The sequence below is a fragment of the Sapajus apella genome, unplaced genomic scaffold (assembly GCF_009761245.1).
Source record: "Sapajus apella isolate SASKATOON/1434 unplaced genomic scaffold, GSC_monkey_1.0 scaffold146, whole genome shotgun sequence".
NCBI classification, from domain to species: domain Eukaryota; kingdom Metazoa; phylum Chordata; class Mammalia; order Primates; family Cebidae; genus Sapajus; species Sapajus apella.
The window spans coordinates 2,065,005-2,085,505 of NW_022437086.1; the positions used below are offsets into that span (position 1 = coordinate 2,065,005).

At 42.0% G+C, this 20,501-nt stretch overlaps 1 protein-coding gene across 6 annotated transcripts in view; it reads left to right on the plus strand.

Annotated features, from left to right (window-relative positions):
• LOC116540884 (S-adenosyl-L-methionine-dependent tRNA 4-demethylwyosine synthase TYW1) overlaps positions 1-20,501 on the plus strand; it is a 309,103-nt gene that overhangs the window by 207,217 nt on the left and 81,385 nt on the right. The window lies entirely within an intron of this gene.

Here is a 20,501-nt window from a genome sequence, read left to right on the forward strand (position 1 = left end):
CAATATTGAGGGTATCTGTCAAATTTTAGGTTGCTTTGAGTCTTGGCATCTGGAGAATTTTATGTAAGATTTTAGTTTAAAACACTATTTCCATTTTTCCCTTTCAGTCCTTTTATTAGATAGAACAAGTACACAAATCTACTATCTTTCTTAACTAAGTAACTCCTTAACTAAAGAACTAGAAAAATCCAGTTCTTGATAGAGGTGGGACACTAAAATAATTTGTTAATTTTCTGGAGAAGTTCTGGAAATTTTCTTAGTCTTTACTTCTTTAAATACTTATTCTTTCTTATTATTTTTTCTCCTCTAGGACTCCAATTAAACATATGTTAGATTTCACTATATATTTTTTTATGTCTCTTGCCTTCTCATTTTTATTTTTGTGCTTTTGTCTCTCCATCTCTCCATGTTTCATTTTGGATAGTTTCTACTGATTGATATTCCAGTTCACTAAGTCTTGTTTTGGCTGTGTCTCCTTTGCTATTAAACTCAACCATTAATTTTTAAATTTTACATTTCATGTTTTTTAATTGTATAATTTCTGCTTGGTTTGTTTATTTCAAATATCCTATTTTGTATGATTTCTATTTCACTGCTGAAGTTTCAAGCGTGGCTTTTTATCTTCTTGAGAACTGGAAGCAAGTTGTTTTATGGTTTGTATCTGATAACTCCAATGTCTAAAGTTCCTGTGGGCTTATTTCTGTTGTCTGTCATTTCTGTAAGTTCTCATTCATGTTGCCTTGTCTTCTCCTGTGCCTTGTTACCTGTGATTGTGTTCTGTATATTGCATTTAGAAGAGTATTTCTAGAAATCAAGGCAAGCCTAGGAACAGAAGATCTCTTCTGAGGTGTTTGAGATACATGATTTAACCCTCTCACTTTTTCCATGTGGAAACTGAGGTCCAAATGAAGAGACTGGCTTAAATGGCTGTGTCAAACCAGAACCAGTCTTCTCTCCCTGTAGTCCGCTGACCTTTTTTATGCTACAAGGCGTCTTTCGAAACCATTGGCAATATTCAAAGGAACCCTTAAAACAAAACAATTTAATTTTAGTCCAATACTTCACTTCACTCTGTAAGATTTCTCCTCTTGTCCCATGAGGTTAGAGAACATAGATAGCAAACCACCTAATGCCAGCCGATTCCGTTCTCTAGGTGTTTATTGAATGCCTGCTGAGTTCTGGACAGCAGGCCTTGCAGCAAGGCACACCGTGCTCAGACATGAAGAATGAAAGCCACAGGGTTAATTGAAAAGTAGACTTGGCACAAATCTCACACCACCACTTGTTAACTTGGTGACTTTGTGCAAGTTCTTTCATCTTTCTGTAGTGGACTGAACAAGAACAAGAAGAGATTATGCATGGAGTCAGACTGAGTAGGGCTTCAGTCTTGACCCGTCTCTTTTTAGCTTTTCATCTGGAAAATGGGCATATTGCTAGCCAAGGCCCTTGCTATGAAACACTTCACAGCACCTGCCTCACAGCATGATTCAGTTGTTGCTGCTCTCGTTATTTTCATTTTTAGAAAACCAGCTAATTTGGTGCGTGCTTAATTTGTGACACACACTGTCAAGTATATTTGTAAACCCTCACAGCTTCTCTGTAAGGTAGGTACTATTGAGACCTCTATCTTTTGTTTTTGTTTTTGTTTTCTTTAGACAGTGTCTTGCTCTGTTGCCCAGGCTGAGGTGTAATGGTGCGATCTTGGCCCACTGCAACCTACACCTCCCGGGTTCAAGAGATTCTCCTGCCTCACCCTCCTGGGTAGCTGGGATTACAGGCATGCACCACCACACCTGGCTAATTTTTGTATTTGTAGTAGAGACGGGGTTTCACCGTGTTGGCCAGGCTGGTCTTGAACTCCTGACCTCAATTGATCCACTCACTTTAGTCTCCCAAAGTTCTGGAATTACAGGTGTGAGTCACCAAGCCCGGCCTGACCTCTGTCTGTGGATGAGAAACAGACACATAAAGGGGTTCAGTAACTTGCCCAAGAAGAAACAGCCAGTAAGGAGTAGAAATGGGATGTCAACCCTGGCATAACTCCAGAGCCTCTATTCCCTTCTTTCCTTCCTTCTTTCTTTTTCTTTTGTTTCAAATTTGGAAATTATTTCATATTTACAAAAAAGTGCAATGAAAAAAATAGAACAAAGGACCCAGATTTACAAAATCACCTGTTACCATTTGTCTGCCATTTACTTGCTTGCACGCGTGCACTCTCTCTGTCTGTCTCTGTCTCTCTCGTGCTCTTGTTCTCTCTCCCTCTCCCTCCCTCCCCTCCTGCCCCCGCATGTACGTGCACACATCTGCTGTCTTTTCTGAGACATTTGAAGAACTTGCATTGGTCATGGTCCATTGCCCCTAAATGTTTCAGTGTGAATTTCTTAAGACTAGGAGTTTTCTCTCTTACAACCACAGTGCAGTTATCAACTTCTGCGTGACTTTCGTCTACCATCCATATTCAGATTTTGTCAGTTCAGCTTGTAATGTCCTTTATAGCACTTCCCCCTCCGCTTCATTCAGGATCTCCTCTGCAGGAGTCAGCAAACTTTTTTTATAAAGAAAATTTGGGCTGGGTATGGTGGCTAATGCCTGTAATCCCAGCACTTTGGGAGGGAGGCTGAGGCGGGTGCATCATTTGAGGTTAGGAGTTCAAGACCAGCTTGGCCAGTGTGGTGAAACCCCATCTCTACTAAAAATACAAAAATTAGCCAGGCATGGTGGCAGGCACCAGTAATCCCAGCTACTCGGGAGACTGAGGAAGGAGAATGTCTTGAACCCAGGAAGTAGAGGTTGCAGTGAGCCGAGATCATGTCACTGCACTCCAGCCTGGGCGACAGAGTGACTCCATCTCAAAAAAAAAAAGGTGATAAAAAGTAGATATTTTAATCTTTATATAAATATTTGAGGTTTGCAAGCCATATATAGTCTGTGTCTGATATGTTTAATATTTTCAGTATTTTGTATTTTTAGTATTTAGTAAAAAATATTTAATATTTTTGATATTTTGTATTTTGTATCTTTGCTTGTTTACTCATTTTACAACCTTTTAAAAATGCAAAGACTGTCCATAAAAGAGGTTTATGAGCTAAATGTAGCCAGATTGGGCCTACCAGCCCAGTTAACCAACCCCTAATCTAGGCCAGATACTACATTATGGTCTCATGTCTCTCTAGTCACCTTCAATTTGGAACATTTCCACAGTCTTTCTTTGTCTTTTATAATGTTGGTATTTTAAAAGAATACAGTTTCTTCCCTTCCCTTTCTTTTAATAGAAATGTTTCTTGGTGAGACGCAGTGGCTTACACCTCTAATCTCAGAATTTTGGGAGGCTGAGGCAGGTGGATCCCTTGAGCCCAGAAGTTCAAGACCAGCCTGGGCAACATAGTGAGACCCCATCTCCATTTAAAAACAGAAAAATTACCTATGTGTGGTGGCACAAACCTGTAGTCCCAGCTACTTGTGGGGCTGAGGTGGGAGGATCATCTGAGCTACAGTGAGCCATTCGTCATGCCATTGCTCTTTAGTCTGGGCAACAGAGCGAGACCATCTCAAAAAAAAAAAAGAAATGTTTTTTGTTTTATATTTGCCTGATTTTTCCTTTGGTTAGATGGAGGTTATACATCCTCAGGTGGAATGCTGCGTTGGCGATGTGTCCGTTTCAGAGTGTCATGCTTGGTGCCTGGCGTCCAAGTCTCCCTCATTGGTGGGGATAATTTTGTTCACCCAACTACTTTAACCCAGTTCTTCTGTTTCTCTCCTTTGCAACTAATAAGCTACCTATTAAAAGGTACTTTAGGGCCGGGCGCGGTGGCTCAAGCCTGTAATCCCAGCACTTTGGGAGGCCGAGGCGGGTGGATCACGAGGTCAAGAGATCGAGACCATCCTGGTCAACATGGTGAAACCCGTCTCTACTAAAAATACAAAACATTAGCTGGGCATGGTGGTGCGTGCCTGTAATCCCAGCTACTCAGGAGGCTGAGGCAGGAGAATTGCCTGAACCCGGGAGGCGGAGGTTGCAGTGAGCCGAGATCGCGCCATTGCACTCCAGCCTGGGTAACATGAGTGAAACTCCGTCTCAAAAAAAAAAAAAAAAAAGGTACTTTAAGACAATGCAGTATCTTACTTCTTACCAAAATTTCCCCATAGATTTAGCACTTATTGATGGTTCCTGCCTGATGAAATGTTTTATCGATTGTAAAATATTGATTTTTTTGTAACTCTACCACTCCCTCCACATTTACCTTCAGCATTCTACTGTAAACAAAAGCCCTCCCTTTCCTCCCATTTATGTATTTATATGTTCTCAGTATGGACTCGGGAATTCTATTTTTTGTCCCAGTGGTTCATTAGTCATCACTGTACTTACTTTAAACCACTGTCCTAGACTCCCTGTTCCTTTCTCCCTGTCTCTGCATCACTCTAATTAAATCTCTTGTGTCCTTATTCAAAATTGATACTAATAGTATTGCTTTCAAGGTCATTATCAAGATTAAAACTAACGTACTTAAAGTACCTGGAAGGACTCCTGCCTGAGTGACAGACCGAGACTCCATCAAGAAAGAAAGAGAGAAAGACAGGCGGGGGAAGAGAGAGGAGAGGAGAAGAGAAGAGAGAGAAAGAAAGAGAAGAGAGAGAGGAAAGAGAGAAAGAGAGAGACAGAGAGGAAGGGGGAGGGAGGGAGGAAGGAAGGAAGGAAGGAAAAAGAAGGAAGAGAGAAGAACCTAGAAGGGAACCCAAAGTGAAATAGGCAGTTAACAAATAGTTGTTACTACTGCTTTTATTGGTCTTCTCCTGCCCACAAGGAGCTCACTCACGTTTAGAGGGGAGAAGGACTGAAAATCAGTGTGATCATTGCAAAACCAGACATGGCAGCAGGTGTGCACCAGGACAGAGGAGAGAATCTGAGACAGACCCTTATCATTCTCCTTAATGTTTGTTAAATACCCGTGTGTGTCAGCACATGGGCATGCTACGAATACAGAGGGCCGGGTACTCTAAAAATACAAAGATGAGTAAGCAGTGGTTCTTGTATTAGGCCATTTTCTTGCTGCTGATAAAGACATACCTGAGGCCAGGTGTGGTGGCTCGTGCCTGTAATCTCGGCACTTTGGGAAGCCAAGGTGGGCAGATCACTTGTGGTCAGGAGTTCAAGACCAGCCTAACCAATATGGTGAAACCCCAGCTACTCAGGAGGCTGAGGCGGGAGAGTCACTTGAACCTGGGAGGTGAAGGTTGCCAGTGAGCAGAGATTGTGCCACTGTACTCCAGCCTAGGCGACAGAGCGAGACTGCCTCAAAAAAAGAGAGAAACAGACTGCGTAATTTATGAAAGAAAGGAGGTTTAATGGACTCACAGTTCCACGTGGCTGGGGAGGCCTCACAAGCATGGTGTAAGGCACATCTTACATGGTGGTAGACAAGAGAGAAAAGAGCACCAAGCGAAAGAGGAAACTCCTTATAAAACCATCAGATCTCGTGAGACTTATTCACTACCACGAGAACAGCATGGGGGAAACCAGCCCCATGATTCAGTTACCTCCCACCAGGTCCCTCCCACAACACGTGGGAATTACAGGAGCTACAATTCAAGATGAGATTTGGGTGGGGAGACAGTCAAACCATATCCTGTCTTTAAGAATGGCCTAACAGAAAAAGACTAATATCTAAACAAGAAAATGCTGAGAAGTGTAATCAGAGCTACGATGGAAGAACAGAATGGAGCTCAGTGGGCGCATGCTGAGGGCTACTTGGTCCCATTGGGAGAGGCTTCACAGAGGAGGCACCATTTAACTAGATCTGAAATGATGGCTGAGGCAGGAAAAGCGTTTAAGAAGAAACAGTACAAGCAGAGGTCGAAGGAGAAGCGGGGAGGCATGGGACATTGAGAACCACAGGTAGTGTGGGATGGCTGGAGGTCAAGAGAAGGGTTGTAGGGGGAGGAGATTATTAGGCAGGGTTAAGATCGCAGGTAGCATTGAATGGCGTCCTAAATGTCATTTTCCCTATAGGGCATGGGGAGGCAATGAAGAGTTTTAAGTAGGGAAGTGCCACAGTCAGATTTGTGTTTCAGAAAAAATTGTCTAACAGCATTACAGGGGATAGATTGAAAAGCTGTAGAGAGAGAAACCAGTTAAAGAGGGTTGTGAGAGCGGCCGTGGTGCCGCGTGTCTGCAATCTCGGCTACTTGGGAGGCTCGGGCAGGAGATTCACTTGAGCCCAGGAATTCTATCTAGCTCTGCCTGGACAACATAGTGAGACCCTCCACCACCTCTAGAACAACAGCAACAAACCCGTTATAACCCTCAGGTCCAGCAACCTGAGGCAAAATGAGGTTTGAGACAAAGGCTGTGTTGAGTGAGAGTGGTGAGTGGTGGACCTGGCAAAGTATTAAATGAGGACCACTAACGAGCATGTGGGTTCAGGCGTGACTCCCTGGCCTCTAGCCTGGGAAATGGGTTGTTGTGATGGTGTCTTCCACGGAGATGATGTTACTTGCATATTTATGTTTCATGTAGGTAGAGAGTGAATGGGTTCACTCTGTGATGTCAAGAAGAAATCCCAGCAAAGTCACCGATATCAAATTATGGAGTTCAGATTATAAGTTGTCCTTAGAATGCCCAGAGTGAGACAGATGGTCCGTGACCATCAGAATGCTTTGAAATTAACTGCTTAACCACCAGGTGTACCCTAACACAGAGGCTTCCAGCTTTCACCCTCACAGTGCTCTGGTGCCTCAATAGCTTTTTCACAAGACCTGTAGGCCAAGAGAAATACCTAGCAGCTCTGTTTGTTATGACATCATCTGTGACACAGCCTAACGTTGGAACTGGGAACTATCTCAAGCCTAGTAGTTGATGGAATGTCCAACAGATGTCCAGTGTCTCTGCGTTCCTCTTTAAAATTTAAAATCCCCTGCAGCGTCCCAGTGAGTAAGTACTCTGCTTGGAAACCATGGCTATAAGGAAGTAATAGAGAAACTCATCCAAAAAGTAAAACAAGTCTCATTTAGATTTCCTCCAATTATGTGTTTTCTGGCGCTGCGTTTCCTCTGCATTGTTGATGTTAGAGTATGCAGACCTTGTCTTTTTCCCGTCATGTCCTCTCCATTCTTATACTAGTGTCTAGTGAAAGAGATGAAAATATGGTACAACTTCTTAGGAAGCAGTCGCTTCTCAGGCCTGGTCCATTGGCTCTTTCTTTAAGCTCATGAGCTGGGTCAGGTGACCTAAAACCAGAGAGATGCGAATCTTCAAATAACCTGTTTATTATTCTGTGCTTTTTCAGGAGATTACTCAATTTATTTTTTTATTTTGGAGACAGAGTCTCATCTCATTCTGTCAGCCAGGCTGGAGTGCAGTGGCATGAACATGGTTCATTGCAACCTCGACCTCCCAGGCTCAAGCAATCCTCCTGCTTCAACCTCTTCAGTAGCTGGGACTATAGATGTGAGCCACTATGCCCACCTAATTTTTAAAGTTTTTGTCGAGATGGGATCCCACTGTGTTGCCCAGGCTACTGTCAAATTCCTGGGCTCAAGCAACCCGCGTACCTCAGCCTCCCAAAGTGCTCGGATTACAGACAGGAGCCACCGTGCCCAGCCTCACTTTCTACTAATAATCCCAGGACTTCTGAAAGAGAGAGCAAGCTGCCGCGGTCATGTTAAAGCACTGCTCTCCTGTTGTTATGCCAAGATAACCACAAAAGAAAACTGAACACCACGTCTTTACTTTAAAACAATTAGAGAGTCGTAGGAAGCTGCAAAATGGTACAGAAAGGCCTCATGTACCCTTCACGTACTTTTCTCCAGTGATAATGCCTTACATAATCATAGTACATTATCAAAATCAGGAAACAGACATTGGTACTACCTGTAGACCTTATTCAGATTTCACCAATTTTAAATGCACTCACGGCCGGGTGCAGTGGCTCACGCCTGTAATCCCAGCACTTTGGGAGACCAAGGCCGGCAGATCACCTGAGGTTGGGAGTTCGAGACCAGCCTGACCAACATGAAGAAATCCCATCTCTACTAAAAATACAAAATTAGCCAGGTGTGGTGGTGCACACCTGTAATCCCAACTACTCGGGAGGCTGAGGGAGGAGAATTGCTTGAACTTGGGAAGCAGAGGTTGCGGTGAGCTGTGATCACCCATTGCACTCCAGCCTGGGCAACAAGAGTGAGACTCAGTCTCAAAAAAGAAAAAGAAAAAATAAATGCACTCACATGTGCGTGTTTAGTTCTATGCCGTTATATCATGTGGAGATCGATATAGCCATCACCCAGATAGAAAACTGTTCTATACCACGAAGATCCTTCTCATGCTACTCCTTTGTAGTCCGATACTAACCATCCCTGGCCTCTGGCCACCACCCGTCTCCTCTCCATCTCTGTAATTTTCTCATTGGAGGAAGGAAATATAAACAGAAGTTTACTCTACCTGACAATAATAGAGCCACTTCGGCTTTCTTTTGATGAATGTTTGACTGGCATATCTTTTTCTATCCTTTGCCTTTCAGCCTGCCTGTATCATTATATTTGAAGTGACTTTCTTATAGGCAGTGTACAGTTATACATTTTTAGTCTACTCTGCCAATCTATTTTAGAATTCCATTTTTATTTCTCTCCACTGTTGTTGAATGTGTCTCTTCATATAGACTTTTTAGTGGCTGATTTACATATTACATTATGCATATATAATATATCACAGTCTACTGGTGTCAGCTTGTTACCAGTTTGAGTGAAATATGGAAACTTTACCTCTCTTAAATCTCTTTTCCCTCCCTTACTTAGAATGTCTTAGATATTTCCTGTACCTAGAGTGAAAATCACATGGGATCGTATTAGAATTTTTGCTTCAACTATCAACGATAACTTAGAAAACTCAAGAGAAGAAGAGTTTATTGTATTTACTCATATTCTTACTCCTTCTGTTGTTCTTTCTTTCTTCCAGATGGTCCAAGTTTCCTTTGGAATCTTCCCCATCTGTTTGAAGAACTTCCTTTAGCAGTTCTCTTAGAGCCTGTGTGATAGCAACCAATCCTCTTAGTTTTCCTTCATCTGGCACTGTCTTGGTTTTAAACCCTCTCCATTCCTGAAGGATATTTTTAGTAGGTAAAGTATTCTGGATTGACAGTTCTTTTCTTTTTGAGACTTCCTTCTGGCTTCTCTGGCATCTGATGAAAAATCCTTTGTCATTTGATTGTTCTCTCCTTTGGGTAAGGTGTTTTTCTCTCCCTGCTTTCAAGAATTTAAAAAATTTTCACGTCTTTAGCTTTCAGAAGTTTGATCACAGGTTGCCTGGGCCTGGATTTCTTTGGGCCTGTTTTAGAGGCATGCTCGGCTTCCAGAACCTGCAGGTATATGCCCTTTACAAATTGGGGAAGTTTCTAGTTGTCCTCCAGATATTTTTTTCAGCCCCATCTTATTTCTTGTACCTTTTTAGATCTCTGAGGACACAAATGTTAGAGTGTTTTGTTGTTGTTGTTATAGTCTGACAGGTACCTGAGGCTTTGTTTAGTTCTCTTTTGGTCTCTCTGCTTTTTAGACTCTTGCTCTAGGTTTAGATTCGTTCATTCTGTTGAGCCATTTATTATTTTAGTTATTGCATTTTTCCCTTCTAAAATTTTCATTTGATTATTTTCCTTTTTCTATTTAACTATTTCTTTTCTTCTTTTTTTTTCTTTTTGAGACAGAGTCTCACTCTGTCGCTCAGGCTGGAGTGCAATGGTGCACTGTTGGCTCACTGTAGCTTCTGCCTCCCGAGTTCAAGTGATTCTCCTGCCTCAGTCTCCTGAGTAGCTGGGATTACAGGTGTGAGCCACCATGCCCAGCTAATTTTTGTAGTTTTAGCAGAGATGAAGTTTCACTGTGTTGGCCAGGCTGGTCTTGAACTCTTGGCTTCCAATGATGCACCTGCCTCCATCTCCCTGGGATTATGTGTATGAGCTACCACACCTGGCCAAATTTCTGTTTCTTGTGTCTGTTTTTAATTGCTCATTGAAGCACATTTATGATGGCTACTTTAAAATCTTAATCAGATAATTACAACATACATATCATGTTGGCATCTTTTGATTGTCTTTTTTCATTCAAGTTGAGATTTTCCTTGTTTTTGGTATGATAAGTAATTTTCAGTTGTTTCCTGGACATTTTGGCACTTATGTTAGGAGACTGGATCTTATTTGTTAATAAAACTTCTGTCTTAGATGGCTACCTTGGACACTGCACTGTGGGGATGGCATGAGAGGGTGTTTACCTCCCTACTTCCAGGGCGAGGTCCAGTCCCCTCTCAGCTTCTATTGACCTACTGTAGGAAGGGTGCCTTGTTGCTGCCCAGTGGGAGCAGAAGTTCAGGCTCCCCTCAGCCTCCTGTGAGAGCATTCCGATGAGGAAGGGAGAGCCATCTTGTTACTGTCCCCCGCCACAGTCTCCACTGACGTTACAGGATGGAGGCCAGGGCCTATTGCTGCTGGGCAGTGGTAGAAGTCCTGGTTCTCCACTAAGCTGCTTCTGACACCACTCGAGTATATAGCGAGAGGTGCCTTGTTACTGCTGGGTTAGAGAGTCCAGGCTCCCTGTGTCATCTGTATGACATCACAGCTGGAGGGAGGAGGAAGGCAGGATTCCCCACTGACCTTCCCTGATACCTCCCTGGTAGTGGGAGCTGTGAGGGGTGCCTCAGTACAGCCAGGTGAAGGTGGGGGTCTAGGTTCCCACACAGCGGTCGCTGACCGGATGGGAAAGAGGCTAGTTTTTCTCATGGCCTAGGGTGGTTATTGTCTAAAACTTTTCTGTCTTGCTAGGCTGCCCTGTTCTTGCTCTCCTAAGAAAACAGCCTTTACTTGGGACTGTTTGGTTTTTTTAATCCAATTACTGTCCGTGGCCATTGATATTTGTAGGTTGCAGCCCAGTTCAGGATATATGAGCCAAAAATAAGACCCAAGAAACTCACGACTGTGCTGTTCTTCAGATCCCTAGGCCCCTAGCCAGTGTGCCTTCTTATCTGTACCTCTGAGAATCTTTTTGGTTGCCTTATATATAATGTCCTCTATTTTTAGCTGTACTTAGCAGGAGAAATAGGGAGAGGTGCATCTACTCCATCTTGTCCAGAACCAGACATAATACCACTGTGGACTTGGGATTCACATCTCCCTAGTGAGCAGCGGTGCCAGTCCAGCTGGGCATGTTTGATATTGGTAGATTATTCCCAGGCAAACTCATTTTGTTTTTTAATTTAAAGGTGTCATCCAGTTAAGTTTGAATGGCTGCTGTTGCAGTGTTCCTGGAAAGAATTTCCTGACACTTACATGAAAAAATCTTTTCCTAATCCTAATCGGATCTCATCAGATCCCATTTAATAAGTAGGCTAGCAATTTACCTTAAGGGTACTAGTTTCTGAAAAGCAGAGATGTGGCCAGGCCCGGTGCTCACGCCTGTGACTCCAGCACTTTGGGAGGCCAAGGTGGGTGGATCACATAAGGTCAGGAGTGCTTTCAGACCAGCCTGGCCAACATGGTGAAACCCCATCTCTACTAGAAATACAAAAATCAGCTGGGCATGATGGTGGGCACCTGCAATCCCAACTACTCCAGAGGCTGAGGGAGAAGAATCGCTTGAACCTGGGGAGGTGGAGTTTGTAGTGAGCCAGTATCAGGACACTGGGCAACAAAGCAAAACTGTCTCCAAAAAAAAAAAGAGAAAGAAAAAAGTGAGGCCAGGTGTGGTGCAGTGGCTCACACCAATAATCCCAGCAGTTTGGGAAGCCAAGGCAGGCGGATCATGAGGTCAGGAGATTGAGACTATCCTGGCCAACATGGTGAAACCCCATCTCTACTTAAAAAACAAAAACAAAAATTAGCCGGGTGTGGTGGTGGGCACTTGTAGTCCCAGCTACTCAGGAGGCTGAGGCAGGAGAATCACTTGAACCCCGGAGGTGGAGGTTGCAGTGAGCCGAGATCGCGCCACTGCACTCCAGCCTGGGCAACAGAGCGAGACTCTGTCTCAAAAAAAAAAGAAGAAGCAGAGATGCAACTAAAAGACAAAGGAAAGAAGCAGAAAGGGAGCAAAACAAACCGTAGAAAGACTAGAAGAATCTCCAAAACGGATCTTACAATCTATACGTAACTGAGGGCCGATATCAACTATTCAACATCCTCCTTTTTGATGCTGCCAGCTCCAAGCTTATTGTTTCTCTCCATGCTTTGGAACATGTGACATCTCACACAACCTGCAAGAGAAACACCTAATCATTTTATCTGATTTGTAATGGCCTTCATAATCGGGTCCTTTTTCACTTCATTTCAGGCCCCCTCCCTGGGCCTTTATACAGTACTGCCATATTCCTTCTTTCTTCTGTGCATTTGTTCAAGATATTTCTTCGGCCACAAATGCCCTCCTTTTCCTATGCACTGCAGTTCACCTTGTGTAATCCCGCTCTTTAAAACTGTAAAACAAACTTCTCTCCCTTTGAGACCACTTCTGTCAGATCTATATGCACATATAACAAGCCTCCTCTGGGAAGCTGTGAGTCACTGGGACACAAGGACTGTCATTCCCAGTTCGTTCTAGAGTACTTGGTACATATCAGAGTCTCCGTGTGCTAAGTGGATGCATAGCTCCCTTTCCTTCATCTGCTTTCCTTTCTCATTGTCTTACCTTTTGAAATCAGAAACTTTGTTCCATCTTCTTTGCTAGTTTTGGTACCTACTAACCTTCTTTATCATTCATTCACTCCTTCATTTATTCAGCAAATATTTACTGTATTGAGTTTGGTATTTAAATGTCATTGGTGACCTGCTAATTGTTAAATCCAGTGACCTTTTCTCATTCACCATTCCTCCGTTTTTCTGCAGCAGGAAACTGATGCCATCTGTGCTTGGTGAAACTCATCCCTATCTACTGTACTGTAGTTTTTTGATTATAGTAAAATTGGCTAGCAGAAATAAGAATATTGCTACAAAGAAGAGCATTGAAAATTCCCCAGTTGTGGCATTTCTTTATCCACTTCACAAAGTTTGTTTGTTTTTTGAGATGGAGTCTCGCTCTGTCACCCAGGCTGGAGTGCAATGGCACAATCTCTACCCACTGCAGCCTCGGCCTCCCAGGTTCAAGTGATTCTCCTGCCTCAGCCTCCCAAGTAACTGGGACTACAGGCACTCACCACCATGCCCAGCTAATTTTGTATTTTTAGTAGAGACGGGTTTCACCATGTTGGCCAGGCTGGTCTCGAACTCATGGCCTTAAATGATCTGCCTGGCTCAGCCTTGCAAAGTGCTGGGATTACAGGAATGAGCCACCATGCCCAGCCCACTTCACAAATTTGAATACCCTCTGGCTGGTGTGGTGGCGTACATCTGTAATCCCAGCACTTTGGGTAGCCGAGGTGGGAGGATCACTTGAGGCCAGGAGTTTGAGACTAGCTTGGGCAACCCTATCTGTACAAAAATTAGCTAGATATGGTAGTGTGTGCCCATAGTTGGGACTGAGGAGGGTGAGTCAGGAGGATCGCTTGAGCCTGGGAGGCGGAGGTTGCAGTGAGCAGACATTGTGCCACCGCACTCCAGCCTCGGCAACAGAGCCAGCCCCTGTCTAAATGAAATAAAATGAAACAAAATACCCTCTGATTCATGAAACAGTATAATCCAAAATGTAAAGTCAATCTTAAAAAAAAAATCCACAATATTCTAGAGGGATCCCAGACGTCAGTTGAATATTTATATTTACATGACCTTTAAAGATCCTGCATTAAATTGATAAGATTTTCACATGCTATAGCCTCTGGAAAGCGTCTTAGGATCTATACATATTGCCCTGTTCATACCTAGAATACTTTGTGGTCATTTGCAGTGCAGTGATACTGTCATTGCCATGTTCTACGCCACATGCAAATCATTTCTTAATTATTGTGGTGAAATACTTTTGAAAATGGGTGATTTATTTTATCCTTCTGAGTTTTGTCATGTAGATATGTTCAGGGTCTAGAAAACAGAGCTTCTGCAGTTGATAAGATGCAGGCTACTTAGAGGCTAGGATAGTAAGTATTATTTTCAGTGGCAAAGACTGCAATTACTTTTGCACCAACGTAATAATAGAAGGGTGCAGAAAACTCAGTGACCCTGGCTTTGAACAGCGGAAAGGCAAATCCCACTCACATTCAGTAAATGAGCCTGCCTGTTTCAGTTTCAGGGTTGAGCTAGAGGGACAAGGAGATGACCACAGTTGCCTACAGTGGGAGAGTGCGTCTGTGCTTTGGAGGGGGTGGTTGGGATGAGGTGGTACAGTCAGCTTTCTGTTTCTGGGCTTTCAGCCGAGACAGCTTAAATGTAACCTTGGTCCTGTCAGTCTAGAAATTAATTAGACGGTGAGAATCCAACAAGCTTTGATACTTTTAGTGAGGAGACATCGAAATTTCCTCTACATGTTGGCAATATCCTGGAATAGGGGGTCACAGCCAGCGGATGCTGAGTGATAAGTGATATATATGGCTTGTGGAATTTGCATAGCAGTGTTTTAAAACTACATTCTTTTAAAAGAAAATTTTTTTATTTTTTATTTTTTGAGACAAAGTCACACTCTGTTGCCCAGGCTGGAGTGCAGTGACACAATCTCAGCTCACTGCAACCTCCACCTCCCAGGGTCAAGCGATTCTCCTGCCTCAGCCTCCTGAGTAGCTGGGATTAGAAGCACATGCCACCACGCCCAGCTAATTTTGTATTTTTAGTAGAAACAGGGTTTCACCATGTTGGCTAGGCTGGTCTTGAACTCCTAACCTCAAGCGATCCACCCACCTTGACCTCCCAAATTGCTGGGATCACAGGCGTGAGCCACTGCACCTAGCCAATTCTTTTTTTTTTTTTTTTTTTTTTAATAGACTTTATGTATTACAGAAATTTTTTATTTACAGAAAAGTTGAGACTGTGTTATAGAGAGTTCCCATATACCCTAGATTTGCCCTATTAACATCTTACATTGGTACATGTGTTAACAGTTAGTGAGCTAATATTGATTTATGATTGTTCACTGAACCATCACTTATTTAGATTTCCTTAGGTTTTACCTAAAGTCCTCTTTCTGTTCTAGGATCCCATTACATTTAGTTGTCAGTTCTCTTTAGGCTCCCCTTGGCTGTGGCATTTTCTCAGACTTTCCTTATGTTTGATGACCTTGATAGCTTTGAGGAGTCCTCGAGGGATTTTGTGGAATGCCCTATTATTGAGATTTGTGTGATGTTTTTCTCAGAAGACTTGGGTTATGAATTTTTAGGAGAAGATGACAGAGGTGAAGTGCCATTTTTATCACATCATATAAGGGGCACACACCTACTGCCAGCATGGCTTATGACTGACACCGTTGACCTTGACCCGCAAACTGAGGCAGTGTTTGCCAGGCTTCTCCACTGTCAAATCACTCCCGGCACTCCTACTTTTCATGCTGTGCTCTTTGGAAGGAAATCACTGTGTGTGGTTCATATCCAAGGGGCGCAGTGTTAGGCTCCCTACCCTTGAGGGTAGAGTTTCTACAGAAGTTATTTGGAATTCTTCCGTACTAAATGTTTGTCTCTTCTCCCTCATTTATTAACGTATTCAATCATATATCTATATCACCATCTCTGTCCATCCATCCATCATCTGTCTGTTCATCCATCCATTCATCTGTCATCTATCTGTCCATTCATCCATCCACCCTTCATCTGTCTATCCATCCATCCATCCATCCATCCTATCTGTCCATTCATCCATCAGTCATCTGTCCATCCATCCATCCTTCCATCCATCCTCTTATCTGTCCATCCATTCATCCATCCATCATCTATTTGTCCATTCATCCATCCACCCATCATCTGTCTATCCATCCATTCATCCATCCTCTTATCTGTCCATCCATTCATCCATCAATCATCTATCTTTCCATCCATCCATCACTTGTCTGTCCATCCATCTATCCATCCATCCATAATCTATCATCCATCCATCATCCATTCATCCATCTATCCATCATCTCTCTGGCTGTGTCTATCTATCCATCTAATATCTGTCTGTCTGTAAATCCATCCATCCATCCATCCATCCATCCATCCATCCATCCATCCATCCATCCATCAATCCATCATCTCTCTGGCTGCGTCTATCCATCTAATCTCTGTCTGTCTGTAATCTCTGTCTGTCCATCCATCCATCCATCCATCCATCCATCCATCCATCCATCCATCCATCCGTGTCTGTCTATCTATATGTCTTTATCACTGTGAACACGTATATTTATTTTATACCTTGGGTTATAATCCAATACTACTTTATTTCTTTTGTTGCTCAGATTTTCCCAGCTTTGGCCATTGAGATCTCTTTCAGTTGGCTCCTGTGTTCCTTTGCCATACCCCCATCAGCATGGGTGTGTGTGTGTATGTGTGTGTGTGTTTTGAGCACTTTCTTACTTTCTGGCACCACAAGATTCTCCAGGATTATCTCACACACAGATGGTCCCAACTTACAGTGGTTCAACTTACAGTTTTTTGACTTTATGATGGTGTGAAAGCGATACATATTCAGTAGAAATTGTACTTAACGCTGCCATGCTGGGAACCGGCAGTGAGCCACAGCCGCCTGTTTTTGACTGATTATGTGTTTATCAGGATACAACCCCACTGTTAAGTCGAGGACCATCTGTATTTCCTGCCCCAGCCATCGTTTATTGGTGGATGGTGTAAGAAATCAAGCTCTGGGGAAGGCATGCTCATTGTTGGGCTGTCTTTTTAGGCCCTCTCAGCTGACCAAGCAGAGAAATCCATGTGTGTATACACATTTCTAGATTTCTGCCTGTACTATACTCAGGTAAGTACACAGCCGTTGCTAATCCATTTCCCCATGGATCCTTCTAGCCTCTTTCCCTTGCTCATCTGTAAATTCCCAGCCCAGCAGTGAGATACCTGGTTCCCACCCTCAGCCATCCATTTCCTTAACTATTGGACTGCAGCGTATATAGCAGTGTTGGCGTTGTTAACCCTGGAGTGCAGCGCTATATGCAGCTCCTTTTGCCTCTTGTCTGCAGGCTCTGCCCATTTCCAAAGTGACTCAGGGTAGCACTTTCCCCTTGATGCCTTTCAGTGAGATTATTTCATGCATTTGTAATATAATTCCATTCTCTTATCAGTCTTCACTCCTTCCTGGGATCCCCTAACTTGTGCATTTTAAAAATTTGCATACGTTAAGATTCAGTATTTCTGCTAGAAGGTTCTATAGATTTTGACAAGTGTATAATGTCATACATTTACCATGACAGTATCACTTAGAATAATTTTCTGCCCTAAAAAAAGCCCCCATACTTCCTTTTTTCATCCCTCCCCCAAAACATGGAATTCCTGGCAGCCACTGATTATTGTTCTGTACTTATAGTTATGCCTTTTCCAAAGGTCATATAATTGGAATGATATACTATGAAGCTATCAAACTGGCTTTTTTTTTTTCTTTTTTTTTTTTTTTTTAAACTTAGTAAGCATTTAAGATTATTTCATGCCTTTTCCTGGCTTGGTAGCTTTTTTTTTAATTGGTGAATAAAACTCCATTGTGTGGATGTTCCACAGTTAATGTATTCATTCACCTATTGAAAGACATCTTGGTCGCTTCCAATTTGGGACAATTATGAACAAAGCTGCTATAAACATAAATGTGCAGGTTTTTGTGTGAATATGTTTTCAAATTAGTTGGTTAAATATCTAAGTGCAATTGCTGGATCATATGGTAGGATTATGTTAAGTGTTGTAAAAAGCTGTCTTCCAAAAGAGTTGTGCCATTTTGCCTTCCCGCCACTGATGAATGGTTGTTCCTGTTGCTGTACATCCTCGCCAGAATTTGGTGTCTATCAGGGTTTTTTGTTTTGTTTTGTTTTGTTTTGAGATTTAGCTATTCTAATAGATTTGTGGTGGTATATCACTATTGCTTTAATTTGAAATTTCCTGATGACAAATAATGATGAGCATCTTTTCATATGCTTATTTGCCATCTGTGTATCTTCTATTACGATGTGCCTGCTCAGATCTTGTGCCCATTTTTTAATGGGGTTGGTTATTTTCTCTTTTCTTTTTTTTTTTTTTTTTTTTTTTTAAGAGGCAAGGTCTCACTCTGTTGCCCAGGCTGGAGTGCCATAATACAATCATGGCTCACTGTAGCCTCAAATTCCTAGGCTCAGGGGATCCTCCTACCTCAGTCTTTTAAGTAGCTACAGGTTCATGTTGCTGTGCCTGGCTTATTTTTACTTGAGACAGGGTTTTATTTTGTTGCCTAGGCTGGTGGTTGGTTATTTTCTTACGGTTGAGTTTTTTTTTTTTTTTTTTTAAGACGGGGTTTCACCATGTTGGTCAGGCTGGTCTTGAACTCCCAACCTTAGGTGATCTGCCTGCCTTGGCCTTGAAAGTGCTTCGATTACAGGCGCGAGCCACCACACTGGACCTATGGTTGAGTTTTAAGAGTTCTTTATATATTTTGGATGCAAATTGTTAAGCAGATACGTATTTTGAAAAAATTTTCTCTTAGTCTATGGTGGACTCTTCATCCTCTTAACGATACCCTTCTCAGAGCAAATGTGTTTAATTTTAATAAAGCCCAGCTTGCTGATTTTTTGTCATGGATCCCACTATTGGTGGTGTATCTAAAATTCATTGCCACATTCAAGGTCACCTGGACTTCCTCTTATGCCATGTTCTATCAGTTTTATGTTTTACGGTTAAGTCTAAGATCCATTTTGAAAGAGATAAATTAGGTGTGTATCTAGATTTATCTTTCTTGCATATTGACATCCAATTGTTAAAGTACCATTTGTTGAAAAGGCTATCATTTCTTCATTAAATTACCTTTGTTCCTTTGTCAAAGATGAGTTGACTGCATTTGTGTGAATCTATTTCTGGCCTTCCTATTCCATTGCATTGATCTATGGGTCTCTTCTTTCCCCAATACCATGCAATCTTTATAGTAAGTTTTGAAGTTGAGCAGTGTCACTCTTGCTCTTCTTCACTATTATGTTGGCTATTCTAGATCTGTTCCCTTTCCATATAAACTTTAAAATCAGTTTGTCAGTGTCTACAAAAACACTCTCTAGGATTTTGACTGGGACTGAGCTGAATCTATAGACTCAATACTGTTGTCAGTTGGGTAAAACTGACAACAGTATTGAGTCTTCTCATCCATGAACATAGAATATCCTCCCATTTACTGAAATCTGCCTGATTCTTTTTTTTAGTAGGACTTTGTTTTCTACATATTTGTATCCTGTACATGTTTTGTTAGATTTATATTTCAGTTTTTTTATGCTAATGTAAATGCAGTTGTTTTGAATTTCAAGTTCCAGTTGTTCTTTGCTAGTATATAAGAAAGGAATTAACTTTTATATGTTAACTTTGTATCTTACAACCTTGCTATAATCACTTATTACTTCCTAGAGGGCTTTGTTTTTCATTGATTCTTTGGGATTTTCTACATGAATAATGTCACCTGTACACAGAGAGTTTTATTTCTTCCTTCCTAATCTATGCATCTTTTATTTCCTTTTCTTGTCTTACTATATTAGCTAGGACCTCCAGTATAATCTTGAATAGGAATGGTGGGAGGGGACATCCTTGCCTTATTGAGATCTTAATAGGGGAATACCTAGCTTCTCACCATTAAGTCTGATGTTAGCGGAAGGCTTTTTGGTATATATTGTTTATTAGGTTGGTTTCCCTTTGGTTTCTAGTTTGCTGAGGGTTTTTAATCATAAATCAGTTGTAATTTAAAAATTGATTTTATACAACTATTGATATGATCATGTGATTTTTTTTTTTTTATAATCCTATTGATGTGATGGATTACATTAATTGACTTTTGAATGTTGAATCAGCCTTTCATACCTAGAATAAGTCCCACTTGGTCATGGCATATAATTCTTTTGATACATCGTTGGATTTCACTTGCTAACATTTTATTGATATTGAATCTGTGTCTTATTCTGTGGTTTTCCTTTCTTGTAGTATCCTTATCTCATTTTGGTATCAGGATAATGCCAGTCTCATAGAATGGGTTAGGAAGTGTTTCCTCTGCTTCTGTTTTCAGGAATATATTGCAGAGAATGGGTGTTATTTCTTTCTTAAATGTTTGGTAGGATTCACCATGAACCCATCTGATTGAGACAAGGAACTAGGAGGCTATCAGGCCACTCCTCTGCTCCACCTGTCTGTCTGTCTTCCTCCATCTCTTTATCCCTTCCCCCTTCCTCTCTGGGCTTCTTTTGCTTTTTAATTTTCAAATCACCTGACACGGCTGCTGTAGCCCCAGATTAGCTCAAGCACCCACCCCCACTTGACTCAGTCACAAGTGCCAAATTCTCAAGATAAAATTAACCTAGTTAAAAAAAAATTAACCTAGTTTAACTCTTTTTTTTTTTTTGAGACGGAGTTTCACTCATGTTACCCAGGCTGGAGTGCAATGGCGTGATCTCGGCTCACCGCAACCTCCGCCTCCTGGGTTCAGGCAATTCTC